Genomic DNA, 15,360 nt, shown 5'->3' with positions numbered 1-15,360 from the left:
AATAAAAGGACCATTAATGTGAAAAACAAATTTTAAAACAAAGAAGTAAAAATAAAAAACAAAAAACAAAGAAGGAGAAAAAAAAAAAAAGAAGAGAGGAGAGGGAAAAAAGTGGCAGATGGTGGTGCTGAAGAAGTGGTAGTGGAGAGAATGTAGTCTCCCTGAGGGGTCCTAAAGAGAGATCCTCTTGTTCTGAGTGTATTTTGTTCTGTATGCTAGAAGACACTCAACCTAAAATTTATATAAACCAGCAAAACTTATATAAAGATCCAATATTGACCACAAATCATGAACAAGATAAAAGAGGGCCGTAGAATGGGAAGAGAGAATATAATTTCACAGAATGAATCAACATGTTGTCCCACTTGGATCTGGGTGTATTTTGGTCATGTGTTAGAAAGTACTAACTTCCTCCATTGCAAAAAACAAAAATTAGAAAAAGCAAAAAACAGAAACCGTATCTCATATATCTACCAAAATTAAATTGAATACTTTGAAGGGAATCCAGGAGTGAAAAATATATCTAAGACAGGTAATTGTAGAAATATGAAAGTAAAAAAGGAAAAAACTTAAAAACGAAAAGTTGGTAAAATATTGTAGTTAATGTAGGAAAAGAGAATAAATATTGGAAATTTTTAGCCTGATATAAAAATGAGCTGTAATGAAAAAATAAAAGCAAAAATAAAAGGACTCTCTAGTTCTATATACTATTTTCCCTCAGTTCTGGAGTGTTCCAGTGCCGCTCGTTTTGTAATTTGCTTATCCTTTGTTCTTCCAGCGGATCTTCTGGGGGAGGGGTCTACTACACTGATTTTCAGGTCTACTACCCAGGTATGTGCCTGGGTAGAGATCCCCCGCCCCCTGCTGGGTGCCGGGCTGAGTGTTAGCTGTTTATCCTGTGAGGCCTTTTTTTCCCTAGAGGCCCCACATCCCCCAGGCACAAGGGGAAACAAAGAGAAAAGGAAAACTAAAATGGCAGTGGCTAGATCTCCAGCTCTGGAGTCCAGCTCCCCACGTGTAACTAACCACAGTCTCCCAGTCCACACTGGCCTAGATTGCTCCTGGGGGCAGGTGCAGGTGCACTGATCTGCACAGCTAGCAGGGTGCCTAGCGGCAGGAGAGTTCTTGCTCTCCTGTGCCCTCCGCGCTTCTCTCTGTCCCAGGGGGAATGGAGGATAGCCAACTTTGTCCACTTCTGCACCCTTGGATCCAGGGCCCTGTGCCATTGGACCTGCGCTCCTGGGAACCACCTCCTCCAAAGAGAATGGAGGACAGCTGCCTTCATCCGTTTTCAGGCTCTAGGGTAAAGGCAGTTCCAGAGCTGGTACGCATAACCAGCGGGCTTCTCTCAAATGTCTGGAGGGCTGTGGCACTCCAGCCTTTTACCGAGATCAGACCACGATTTGTGGTGAACTTTCCCCTGGGCGACCCTCCTGTTACAGTGACTCTGGGAATCTTGATGCTTCACTGCCCCTCCTGCAATTCTGCCTGATTTCCCTGCCAAGTACTTTTCTGTCAGGGAAAACTCAGGCTTGGATTTTTAAGGTTCCCACTTCTCCAGGCCTGGGCTTTCAGGCCTCAGAGGCTTACACCACCCCTCTTTAGCCCTGCTATTCACAGTTCCCCTCCTCCACTTTATTCTTTTTTATTTTTTTTTTGCCTTCCTACCTTGTTAGAGGCAAAAACTTTTCTCTGTAGCATTCCAGCTGCTCTCTCCTTACGTTGCAGGTCAAATTCGTAGGTGTTCAGGATGTTTTGAAAGTCATTTAGGTTAAGTTTGTGGGACCAGATGAGTTGAGGACCCCTACTCTTCTGCCATCTTGTCCGGTTTCTGTCCAAACCCATTCTATGAGGTCAGCATTACCTTGATCCCAAAACCAGACAAAGACCCCACAAAAAAGGAAAATTACAGACCAATATCCCTGATGGACACGGATGCAAAAATTCTCACCAAGATACTAGCTAATTGGATCCAAATAGGACACTTAAACAATTAAACACTATGACCAAGTAGGATTCATTCCTGGTCTTCAGGGGTGGTTACATAGCCACAAATCAACCAATGCGATACACCACATCAATAAAAGAAAGGAGAAGAACCATATGATCCTCTCAATTAATGCAAAAAAAGCATTTGACAAAATTCTGCATTGTTTCTTAATTTAAAAAATTCTCCACCAAGTAGAAATAAAGGTAACATACCTCAATATCATAAAAGCCATATATGAAAAAACCACAGAGATTATCACCTTCAGGGGGAAGATGATACCCTTTCCCCCTAAGGTCAAGAAGATGAATAGATGTCCACTCTCACCACTGTTATTCAACAGAGTATTAAAAGTCCTAGCCTCAGCCATCAGACAACAAAAAGAAATAAAAGCAATCCAAATTGGCAAAGAAGAAATAGAACTCTCACTCTTCACAGATGAGATGATACTATATGCTGAAATCCCAAAGACTCCATTCAAACACTGCTATATTCAGCCAAGTTGAAGGATATAAAATCAATGCACAGAAGTAGGTTGCACTTCTATACACTAACAATGAGACAAAAGATTGTGAAATCAAGAATCAATTCCATTTACAACTGCATCAAAAACCATAAGATACCTAGGAATAAACCTAACCAAAGAGGTAAAGGATCTGTACTCTGAAAACTATAGACATTTATGAAAGAAATTGAGGAAGACACAAAGAAATGAAAAAATATTCCATGCTCATCAACTGGAAGATAAACATTGTGAAAATGGATATGCTACCCAGAGCAATCTACACATTCAATGCAATCTCTATTAAAATACTGTTGACATTTTTCACAGAGTTGGAACAAACAATCCTAAATTTTGTATGGAACTAGACAAGACCCTGAATAGCCAATGGAATGTTGAAAAAGAAAACCAAAGCTGTGGGCATAACCATGCCTGATATCAAGCTGTATTACAAAGCTGAGATAATTAAGATAGTGTGGTACTGGCACAAAAACACTTAGATCAATGGAACAAAATAGAGAACCCAGAAATGGACCCTCAACTCTATGGTCAACCTTTAACAAAGCAGGGAACATATCCAATGGAAAAAGGACAGTTCTTCAACAAATGGTGTTGGGAATACTGGATAGCCATATACAGAAGTAAGAAATTGGACCATTTTCACCATACACAAAAATAAACTCAAAATGGATGAAAGACCTCAATGTGAGATTGAAATCCATCAAAACCCTAAGAGAGAACACAAGCTGCAGCCCCTTTGACTTTGACCACGGCAACGTCTTCCTAGGCACGTCTCTAAAGGCAAGGGAACAAAACCAAATATGAACTACTGGAACTTCATCAAGATAAAAAGCTTCTGCACAGCAAAGGAAACAGTCAACAAAACTAAAAGACAAAGAATGGGAAATGATATTTGCAAATGCGTATCAGATAAAAGGCTAGTTATCTAAGATCTCTATAGGACTTATAAAACTCAACACACAAAAAACAATCCAGGCAAGAAATGGGCAGAAGACACGAACAGACATCTTTCCAAAGAAGACACACAAATGCCCAATAAGCACATGAAAAAAAAAAGCTCCAAATCACTTGTCATCAGGGAAATACAAATCAAAACCATAATAAGATGCCACTTTACACCAGTTCAAATGGCTAAAATGAACAACACAGGAAACAAAAGATGTTGGCATGGATGTGAAGGGGGAACCCTGTTCCTACTGCTGGTGGGAATGCAAGCTGGTGCAGCCACTCTGGAAAACAGTGTGGAGGTTCCTCAAGAAGTTTAAAATAGAGCTACTCCTACAACCCAGCAATTGCACTACTGGATATTTACCGCAAAGATACAGATGCAGTGAATCGACTGGATACCTGCACTCCAATGTTTATACCACCAATGTCTGCAATACCCAAATTGTGGAAGGAGCCAGATGTCCTGTGACAGATGAATGGAAAACGATGTGGTATATGTATATATAATGGAATATTACTCAGCCATCAGAAAGGAGGAATACCTACCATTTACACTGACATGGATAGAACTGGAGGGTGCTATGCTAAGTAAAATAAGTCAATCAGAGAAAGACAATTATCATATGGTTTCACTCATATGGGGCATATAAGAAATAGTGCAAGGGATCCTAAGGGAAGGGACGGAAACGGAGTGGAGAAATCCGAGAGGAAGACCAACCATGAGAGACTCTTAACTCTGGAAACAAACTGAGGATTGCTGAAGGGGACAAGGGTAGAGGGAATGGGGTAACTGGGTGACAGGCATTAAGGAGGGCGTGAGATGTGATGAGCACGCAACTGATGAAATACTGAACTCTACATCTGAAACTAATAATGTAGTATATGTTGGCTTATTGAATGTAAAAGAAAAAAAGAGTAAGCAGAAAATGATGACGGAAAAAAGGCCAAATGTCAGAAAGGTTACTCTGGTGTGGTAGAGTATGTATGCCTGTTACTATCCACCTTGTATCTTTTGTCTTTCCCCAATTTCCTACAATAATAATTAAATGCTTTAAAGATCATAGTTATTAACTCATTTAAGTCTTAAAGTAAAAAATACAGTTGGCATATGCATAAAAAACTTCTTCAGCCTTACTCAGCCATTATATTCTCCAGCAGGTGGTATAAGACTCACCCTTCCTAATTATCAATGTTCCATGAAATGTTGCATATCACATTTATACTCAAAGAAGTGATAAATATTGCACTTTAAACAACACAGCAACAAACCATCTCAGTTCCCAAGACAGAAGAGGCAGGCAGAGAGGGGAAAATGCAGCACATTCTGGAAGAGGTCCTGGGTGCAATGTGGCTGCAACTCAAGAAACTGAAGAAGGAAAAACAAACCCACACAATCTTAGTTCTCTTTAGCCACCAAATAAGCAAACCAATTCGAGAAATCTGAATGAAAAAGAGAAGAATGTAGGATGCAACCAGGCAAATGAGGAAACAAAATGCTACCCAAAACACAATGTGCAAAGAAAAACAGCTGAGAAAGCTTAAACAAATATGAAAAAAAAAGGTGAGATAACAGCACACATAGGCACCTGTTGTACATGACCTCACAACTCAGTGCACCATGTCACAGATGATGCTTATCTTCCCCAGAGACCACCCCGCATTTCCCACCACCATTTAGTACATTTAAAAAAATCACTACCTTCACTCAGAAGCCATCCCCTACTTCGTCAGAAGCCAATACATACTCAACATCCTCCAGATTCAGCCGATGGCATCAGGACAGACAAAAAAAAAAAAAGAATGACTAAACACAGATGGAAAGAGGCTCCCAGGAGAAAGCATGCTGCCATCCAGGTAACAGAAAGAAACTACACTCTTGTTCTCAGGGCATGAAGAGTCAAGCAAAGGACTACATTAACGATCACACAGGCTGAGGAGTCTGCTAAAGTTCTGGCAGAGAAATGAAGCCTTGCTGTAAAAAACTAGGGGAGAAAAAGAAGAAGTAGTATTTGAGAAAACAAAACAAAGGAAAAGGATGGAATGATAAAGTAGGTGGCCCAAGGCCCACAGACAGACTTGAAGATCAGCAACAATAAAAGATGGCTGAAAGGAAAGGGTGCCTCAGGATCAAGAGGAAGAGGCTCAGGGGCAGCCCCGGTGGCTCAGCAGTTTAGCGCTGCCTTCAGTCTAGGGTGTGATCCTGGAGACCCGGGATCGGGATCGAGTCCCATGTCGGGCTTCCTGCATGGAGGCTGCTTCTCCCTCTGCCTGTGTCTCTGCCTCTCTCTCTCTCTCTCTCTCTCTGTCACGAATGAATGAATGAATGAATAAATAAGTAAAATCTTAAAAAAAAAAAAAAAAAAAAAAGAGGGGCAGGTTCCAACCGTGTAAGCCCCAGCAGCACAAACGGATAGCAGAAACAACAGTTCAGAAGGAAGCTAGAAGTCAGAAGGAGGGACAGAGCTGTAGAACAGACTGGAGAAGAGCATGAAACTGAAGTGTGGAAGAACAAGAAAGCTGCTCAGGGTAACCAGAGATCAGGCAGTGAGGCTAAAGAGAATGAACTTGAGGCCAGAGACAAATATTCTGAAGAAATGCACCAAGCAGGAAATCTAAATGACAAGACCTATCTCAGGAAATGGAGGCCCACAGTGCAATTAGCACCAGAAACAAGCCTCCAAGCAGACCTGTTCTGAAGCAGCTGTTACGGAAATGTCTGAAGAGGTCAGTGAGGCATCTGGACAGAGGTGATGAGAAGACTGACAGACAGGAAAATGAGGGCAAAAGCCAGGAATTTGGCAAAGGATTTCAGGTTTCCAACCAAAGAAAGCACCACAAATACGGAGAGACATGCCCGCCCCCAGGGCCTTTCTGAATCCGGATGAAAGAGCCAGGGCACAGGAAAGACATGGGGACCAGTGAGCTGAACCTGCCCAGTTCAGGTATCCCAATGCCTCAAGGTTTCTCCATGTCCCAACTAGTTTTTGAGAAAGAAGAAAAACTTCACTCACCCCAGGCCCAGGAGGAAACTTGAGCTGATCAGGCCTCTTCTCCCACAGCTTCATACTTTGACCCCAGTCTCAACCCCACAATTGAAAATGGCTTTGTGAAGCACAGGGAAAAACCCAAGCAGTTATCCAGGGCATTTTTCAGAAATATTTTTTTTGCTTTTCTTTGCTTTTCTTTGCTTTTCTTTGCTTTCTTGTCATTTTGCTTCAATTCATACACAATGTGAATTTGTTTTCTTTTAAAATCCTCATTAAGCACTTTCTTATTCTTGTGTTTTTCCTATCAGTGTAAGGATACATACGCTTTATTTTATACGCTGATAAGGAAACAAAAAGACTGCTTCCAGTACATAATTAAAATGTTACATTACGCTTAAATACATCGCTTAAGAAATGAGCTCAAACCTAGCACCCAAAACTTGGTTTCTCCATACCATTCTCCAATAAATAGAACTAGGGATCCTTGGAGAAGTGGTGGTGGTTTCCAGGCTGGGGAAGGGAAGAAACAACGTGAGTATTCTGTGGTGCCAGGAAGGCGGGGAAAGACACCAAAAAGGATGTGGGCTCTGCAAGGGGAAACAGAAGCCAACCTCAAGGCGCTCCCCATGGCCAAAGCTGGAGTACTTTAAGCAATAAAGTAAGTAATATTAGCACTGCATCATAGCCCAAAGAATACATACCCAACATCACACACTGATATAACTAACCGAATAAATAAAACAAAGGGAAACAAGGCACAACTCTTCCTCTGACAGTATTCCAATTAACAGAAAAGAGGGAATAACAGAAAGTCACCATTAGACCATTACACTAATAAGATCCACCAGGAGGGCTAATTAGTGGGTGAAAGTTAAGGAAAAACAGGATATTGCTATGCAAGGTCTCAAAGTATCTTCCCCGAAATAATCACCAGTTACAAAGGGAGAGACAGTAGGTTTACAGTAGTGACACATGGCAGATACCAGCAGGTCAAAACCAATAGCGACAAAAAAAAAAAAAAAAAAAAAACAAAAACCAAAAAAAAAAAAAAAAACGACAGTAACAAGACATATGGACACCATCCTCAATGGAAGCAGAAGAAAACATCTGACAAAACCAAAGTAAGAGTCACTCTAAAAATACCAGCACGACATACTTCAAAGTGTCGAGGTCACAAAACACACGAAAAGATGGAGAGACTGTCACATACTGAAGGGAACAAGGAGACATGACAACTAAATGGAATGAGGGATTCTAGATTGGTTCCCTGAACAGAAAAAGGTCACTAGTGAGAAACTGATGAACTCTAAGTAAAGTCAGCAGTTTAATTAATAGTACCACACTACTGTAAATGTCTTCAGTTTGCTGACTGTACTATGGTTATGCAAGATGTTAACGTTAGGCAAAGTAAGTAAAGAATATCAGGGAACTCTGTACAGTTTCTGCAACCTCCTGTAAGTCTACAATCATTCAAAAAGACGGCAGCCCAGGTGGCCCAGAGGTTTAGCGCCGCCTTCAGCCCAGGGCCCGATCCTGGAGACACAGGATTGAGTCCCACGTCAGGCTCCCTTGCATGGAGCCTGATTCTCCCTCCGCCCGTGTCTCTGCTGTGCTTTCTCTCTCTCTCTGTCTCTCATTAATAAATAAATAAAATCTTAAAAAGAAGAGAAAGCTTTTTTGAATTGAGGAAGCGTGTTATCTTTTTTCTCTGATTTATTTTTATCTTAGGTTACAAATTAACTTGGCAGTCAAAGATATTAAACACTGTCACTCTTCTCTCTTAACAATATCTACTGAGCACCTACTATGCCCCAAGCACTAAGGTCTCTGTAGGGAATAGAGACAAACAAATAAAAACCTGCCTTAAAAAAAAAACAAAAACAAAAAAAAACACCTGCCTTGCACAGCTTATAGGAAGACAGACAACGAAGTGAAGGAAATATACAGTATGTTAGTGCCCGGCACCATGCAGTATAATAAAACAAGGAAGGAGGCTACGAGGTTTGAGATCAGGGAAGGAAATGTTTAAGCTCAAAAATTCAACCTTGTAGAGCACATCATGGTTCACCTGACGGAGCTGTTTCAGATTTTTTTCTGATACAAAAATACTGCAGACTGCCAAATACAGTAAGTTATGGTTACTATACACTATGTATATTTACCCCCAAGCAACTCTCCAATATCACGGAAGGCTTATACACCAAGACCTCTTGGACACGAGGACCTCAGAAAACTTAAAGTGGCATAGCTACCATTTTTGATGCTGTTGTCGGTTTCCTTTCTAGGTACAAATTGAGGTTTCCCTTCAAAACATTCCCATCGGGATCCGTGGGTGGCGCAGCGGTTTGGCGCCTGCCTTTGGCCCAGGGCGCGATCCTGGACACCCGGGATCGAATCCCACGTCGGGCTCCCGGTGCATGGAGCCTGCTTCTCCCTCTGCCTGTGTCTCTGCCTCTCTCTCTCTCTGTGACTATCATAAATAAATAAAAATTAAAAAAATAAAATCTTTAAAAAAAGAAAAAACATTCCCATCATTTCGGCCTACAGGAAGGATTATGGCTTTTAACCAAAGTCTGTCTGCCTTTCTCCAGCATTAACATTGACATGTAAGAACACCCTCCTTCATCAGGCCCTCAACACACACACATACACACACACCCGTGTAAACAGATGCGAGTTCTCCGACATTCCTTCAGCAAATTACCACTAAAGCCACTCGCTGACATTTCCCTGCAAATAATGTACCTACCACTACCGAGTTTTCACTCTTGAACTAGTTTCAAACAGGATGGTGGTGTTCTTTCCTGGCCACCACTTTAACCCAGAAGGAGACCATCCTCTGACTTCTGAGGCCTGTGCCAGTCAGATACAGTGCAGTGGTTTCGGGTTGGAGCTGCACCGTCTGTTTAAAAACTCCCTTTTATGAAAATAAAATCTTTTAAGAATATATCACCGAAAATAAAAACTCTTTTATATATTTCGCTTTCATTTTGAAAGGAGACAAGATTGTGCTATTTTTCTGCACAAACGTCACTTGTTGAGCCTTGAGAGCTTCATGCAATGTGTACTATGGAAAATAAACTAAACTGCAAACAACACGTTCTCATCACACTCACGGAAGTGTGTCTTAGCGGTGCCACGACGCCGGCACCAAGTGTGACCACCACGTGAGCAAGTGCATTCCGCCGGCTCAAGGTAGTGTGATTTTCAAGGAGCAAGAGTATAAATGTACTTAATGCCGCTGAGTGATGCCACACTTCAGTAAACAGATAGCACCATGTACGTGTGTGCGCGTGTAGGAGCCTGCATCGCCAGCGCATTTTACAGCTCCCCGCAGCACCCGGACGGAGCTCTGCGGACTGCGGCTACTCTTCCTTTGCGGGCACTCCCCGCGGCACCTAATCGTCCAGAACGAGCCCGCTTTGTTTGCGCAATTGGGAGAAAGGACGCGGCGCCGAAGCCAGGACCCCCGGCTGCGTGCCCGCGGCTGCGAGGCGCTTCCAGGTCCGCACCGGAGCCCCCGCCACACCGCCCGCCCCGGCGCAGCCTCCAGGCCCGGCCCCGGCCGCCCCCTCCCGCAGCCCGCGCGGCCCCGGCCCCGGCCCCGGCCCCGGAGCGCCCGCCCGGCGGCCCCCGCCCCCGCGCCCCCGCGCCCCCGCGCCCCGCGCCCGCCGCGCCGCCGCTCACCGACTCCGTGGGCCCCCGACGCTCGGTCCTCCGGCCGCGCCACCTGCCCAGGGCCCCGCGCCCCGCGCCCCGCGCCCCCGCCCGCGCCCGGCGCCCGCCCCTCCGTCGGCTCCGCTCGCGCACGCGCGCCGCCGCCCGGGGCCTCTCTAGGAAGCTGGGAGGGCCAACGTCTCGGCTTCTCCCAGCGCCCGCGGGAGGCAGGCGGGCCTGCGAGCGCGAGGCTTGGCCCCCGGCGCCCCCCGCCCCGGGGCCCTGCCCCTCCGCGCCGCCGCGCCCCGCCCTCCGGGTCCGCCCCCCGCCCTCCGACGCCAGGGTAGCCCCGGAGCCCAGGAGCCCACACCCCTTCCAACAGGTGGTGGGAAGGCCCGGCTGCCCCCCACCCCGCCCCGGGGAGGAACAGGATCCCAAACCAGGGGGCAAAGCACGGAGCACGAGCTTGTGGCTGACCGGTTCTGGCCGAAGGGAGAGCTGGTAAGGGGCCGCGCATCACTCCAGGAGGACCTCTTCCCTCCCTCGTCACCACCACAGCTGGGGGCACTTGCTGGCCTCCAGCCGCGCACACACAACTGCACCTCCCATGACCTCCAGTTGTTTACTTTGAACAAACGTCAACTGCGGGACCCAAGAAATTCAGAGAATGTCCCCCACCTCTGGCCCCTAGATGAGTAACAACTGCGGCCTCTAGCCCAAGTCAGTTCCAAGAAAAATCTGCAGAGCACGCCCTTAATGCAGAGCACGTCCCATATTGGAATGAGGAACTAAGAGCTTGAGAAACTCCTCCACCCTTACTGGAAATCCCCTAGACCAGCCCATAAAAATCCAGCTGTAACCCACCTCGGGGTCCAAGTCCCTGCTCCGCTGTGTCGGGTGTACTTGGACCAGGCTCGAGCTTGCAAATAAACCCTCGTGTGCTTGCATCGGTGTCGGCTCCTCGGTGGTTTCTCGGATTCGCGATCTTGGGCGCAACAAACTGACTCAGCAATTCACCAATGGGGCAGCCTCTAGTCTAGCAGACAGAAAGGACGGAGCTGCAAGAGCTATACAAGGCTAGGGATTTCACAGGCAGAAAGAAGGGAATAGGAGAAAAAATCTATTGGGTGAAAGGGTAGACTGGTTATTGCAGTGTGACTTTCCTTACAGGGGCTGCCAAGGTTTTATCAGGTAGATTACCTAACTAATGATCCTCAGGAAAGTCTTGATTGACTTGCTAAAGACAACAGACCCAAAATGGAGTCGCTTATGCTAAAGAGGAAAACAAAACAAAAAAAAAAAAACTGGAGGAGTGAGCCTTATGAGGAAGAACAAAAGACACAAATCTTTCTTTGGGTTTGCAAATCAGGAAGGGCAACCCAACTCAGTCGTGTGCCCATCTGAAGAGGACCGGAGTAGGTAGTATTTTTTTTTTTTTTTTTTTTTTTATGATAGTCACGCAGAGAGAGAGAGAGAGAGAGAGGGGCAGAGACACAGGCAGAGGGAGAAGCAGGCTCCATGCACCGGGAGCCCGACGTGGGATTCGATCCCGGGTCTCCAGGATCACACCCTGGGCCAAAGGCAGGCGCCAAACCGCTGCGCCACCCAGGGATCCCTAGGTAGTATTTTTATTTTTTTATTTTTTTTAATTTTTTTATTTATTTATGATAGTCACAGAGAGAGAGAGAGAGAGGCAGAGACACAGGCAGAGGGAGAAGCAGGCTCCATGCACCGGGAGCCCTGACGTGGGATTCGATCCCGGGTCTCCAGGATCGCGCCCTGGGCCAAAGGCAGGCGCTAAACCGCTGCGCCACCCAGGGATCCCCTAGGTAGTATTTTTAAAGCTGAAAACCACCCTGGAGGGAAATTTCAGTTGCCATGGATTACTCGGTGATTGGTTAACCTTTTTTGCTCAGCACTGTGGGACAGGGGAACTTTTTAGGTGTCTAAACCTTAAGATGCTTATCATGACTCCAAGGAATGTCTGCTCTTCTAAGGACTCCACAAACACTGGCTATTGCAAGATCCAGTCAGACTTTGTCAACCCTTCCCTGGCTCCCCTTCTTCCACCCCCATCACCAAACTGAAACTTAGTTACAGTTTTGGCTATCCCAGAAATGGAATCTTTTTTTTTTTTTAAAGATTTTATTTATTTATTCATGAGAGAGAGAGAGAGAGGCAGAGACACAGGCAGAGGGCCAAGCAGGCTCCATGCAGGGAGCCTGACGTGGGACTCGATCCTGCGTCTCCAGGATCAGGCCCCGGGGGTGAAGGCGGAGCTAAACCGTTGAGCCACCAGGGCTGCCCCAGAAATGGAATCTTAAACCAATCAATCAGGAATTTCCTGAGCAGCATTGGTTAGGTAATCTGCTGATAAAAGCCCCTGCCGTCCCCTGTAAAGAAAGTAGCCTTGTAATAAACAATTCACCTTTTTGTCTAGCGTAACATCCGTGTTTTCGTTGCCTTCTGGCTATAAAATGTATTGCCTGGTATAACTCTCGGAAGCTTCTTTCTATCTGCTCGACTGGATGCTGCCTGATTTATGAATCACTGAATAAAGCCAGTAAGACCTTTCAAATTTGAATTTTGTTTTTTTTAACTGGTTTCAAATTCCATGTCTGGGAGACCAAAATATAAGTAAATCACCGAAACTATAAGTAAGTTAAGTCCATTTTGGTGAAATGGGACTTAGCATTAGCAACTCCATTTTGGTCTTCTTGTCTTAACAGCTAACCGATTTACATCAGAATCTCAGCCTAATTGAGAGATGTGAACAAAAGCTTAAGACATTAGCACAACTCCCAGCTACTACCCTAGAATTCTCATGGTTTTTGCTGAATCTCTGTGTGGTAATCACAGGCACAATGTCAGGTTCACATTCTTTAAGTTGGTTATTCTCTTTGTAACTTTTCTGACATTATAATAATAGGGAGATTATCCCCTTGGTGATTAGTGGGTGCAAGTATGCATTTAAAGCTTTTGAGTGAACAGAGTGTGCCAGGGGGACTACCATGATTACAATAGGTAGAACGATTCCCAATGTCTGGAGTGCACCGTGGAGTTGTCATGGTCCTCAAGACCCAAACCGATCAGGGTCAAATAAATCAGAGAAAGACTCCACTGAAGGAGTCACTCTCTAAAACCAATTGGCTGGGTCAGTGATCTTATATAGCTGAGAGTCAACTTTCCCTAGAAGCATTCATCCAAGTGCAACAGGTGGTGTTGGCCACAGCACAAACACCTCCTTGCTCAGCCACAAGATAGTGAAGGGCTAACCCTAGTATCAGGAACAAATTTGACCAGAGAGTTTAGGGATTTTTGTTGGGCGGTTACTGCTTTAACAGTCAATTCCGCAATATCTTTGAGAGGTAAATAGAGGTTCATGATCACAGCCTCACTTGTACTTGCTCCTAACCATGGGAGTGAGATCTGCAAAGAAGCAAAATCTGAATCATGAATGCCTCTGGCAGTTCCCATTTGTTTCAGTAATGCAGATTGAGGGGAATTGGCCAGTGAGATGTCTCAGTTTGACTGTGGGCAGTTAGGGATACATTTAGATAACCCATAAGGCACGGTCTGATTGAGTGTCAGCCATCTAGGCATTCATGAGCCCAAAAATATGTTTTCCCTCAAACCTCCACAGACAAAAATCTGCTAGGGCACACACTACTCCCGTGAAAGTATTGTTACTAATGAATTTATTCACTGGGATTTTATTTGCCCAGCTAAACCCTAGGATCATCAGCTAGGCTTTCATTGTACTTTGGAAGGTAATTTCCTGTTCTAAAATAAAAGGTGGTTCTAAACTCTTTGCAGAGATTGATGCATGCGGAGAAATTTTTAGTTCTAAAAGGGGCAGTTTGTCCTCAGAGAATCATAAGACCATGGTGTTGAGAATGTAGTAATTTTTTTAAATTTTTTTTAAATTTATTTATTTATGATAGTCACAGAGAGAGAGAGAGAGAGAGAGACACAGACAGAGGGAGAAGCAGTCTCCATGCACCGGGAGCCCGATGTGGGACTCGATCCCGGGTCTCCAGGATCGTGCCCTGGGCCAAAGGCAGGCGCCAAACCACTGCGCCACCCATGGATCCCTGTAGTAATGTTTTTATAAGCATTCCTCCCTGCCAGAGTGTACAGTGATTGTAGAAGAAAGGTTAAAGTAAAGGTTCTCGATGTTTTGGTAGTAAAAGTCGGACTCTGTAGGTAACTTCAGTTGTAGTATGGTGTCATGGGGAATGGAAGAAAAATGGTCACAAGGAAGACCAAGTGGCATCTGACATCGTGGACAAATGGGAGGGTTTTGACAAATACAGCATGTTGAAAGTTATCCCCTTTAGCAATGGCTTGGGAATATGGATGCTGGCAGTATCTTTCCAAAACAGTTCCCTAGTAAAGAAAGAGAAAAGAAAGGGTTTCATGTTTTATGTTAGTGAAAGAATGAATTCTTGCTCTCGTGTCTTAAATGGAACTGGTCTACCACATGAAGTCGTTGGCTTCCTAGTTAACTTGGTTTTAAGGTCACCCGTTCAAGAGGAGAAACAAGTGTCAGGAAGATCCTTTTCAGCTGGGAGACATATGCCCACAGTTTAATGCCTTCTGGTTTTGCAGTAGTGTCAGTTATCAGGAGCACCTTGTAATGTCCCTTCCAGTGGGGTTCTAGGGCCATGTTCCTCTGGTGGTATTTCCAATATACCAAATCATGCATAACAGCGTCTTTTGTATTGGGATCTGGATCAATTTTTTTTCTCACCTGCTGATGATGGATTTTAGAATAAGACACTAAAGACTTGCAGTGCAAACAAGAGATCAACAGAAGGTTGTATACCAAAATATATAGGTCTATGGGTGACTATCTCACAAAGAGGGTACTACAAATAGTCAACAAGGCCAAAGGCAATACCTTAGGCCAAGGGAGTCCAGTAGTTTCAGTGAGTTTAAAGCTTTTGAACCAAAAAAAAAAAAAAAAAGCTTTTGAGTTTGAGGATTCCTTTAGTTCTTCAACTTTGCCTGATGATTGAGAGTGATAAAAACAGTGATAATTCTAAGAAGTTTGCAAAGTTTTAGTTAAACCTTATTATGTTCCCAGTAAAGTGGGTGCCTCAGTCACTAGTTTTCTTGGTGTATAAACTCCAAGTAGGAAATATGTTTTTCCAACAGTTTCTTTGCCACTGTGAGGGTGTCAGCCTTTTAGCAAGGAAAGGGTTCAACCCATCCAGAAAACATAAACAATAACAAGAATATATTGATAACCCATA

General features: G+C 44.5%; 1 protein-coding gene across 13 annotated transcripts in view; it reads right to left on the bottom strand.

The window, feature by feature from the left end:
* The window catches only part of ZNF445 (zinc finger protein 445), an 82,899-nt gene that overhangs the window by 21,818 nt on the left and 45,721 nt on the right, over window positions 1-15,360 (bottom strand). The window contains exons 1-2 of one of the 13 annotated variants that reach the window (XM_049100014.1): window positions 10,133-10,208; window positions 8,698-8,915 (exon numbers count right to left, since the gene is read on the bottom strand). The exons of 8 other annotated variants lie outside the window; for them this stretch is intronic. The gene's annotated coding sequence lies outside the window, so the exon portion shown is untranslated. Of the gene's footprint in view, window positions 1-8,697; window positions 8,916-10,132; window positions 10,216-10,579; window positions 10,720-10,966; window positions 11,256-15,360 lie in introns of those variants that run through there. 4 more of the 13 variants (XM_049100012.1, XM_025461480.3, XM_025461481.3 and 1 more) reach the window with 4 other exon arrangements.

Source organism: Canis lupus, chromosome 23 (assembly GCF_003254725.2).
Source record: "Canis lupus dingo isolate Sandy chromosome 23, ASM325472v2, whole genome shotgun sequence".
Taxonomy (NCBI): Eukaryota; Metazoa; Chordata; class Mammalia; order Carnivora; family Canidae; genus Canis; species Canis lupus.
Note: the sequence above shows the minus strand (reverse complement) of the source record. Positions and strands in the feature narration are given on the sequence as shown.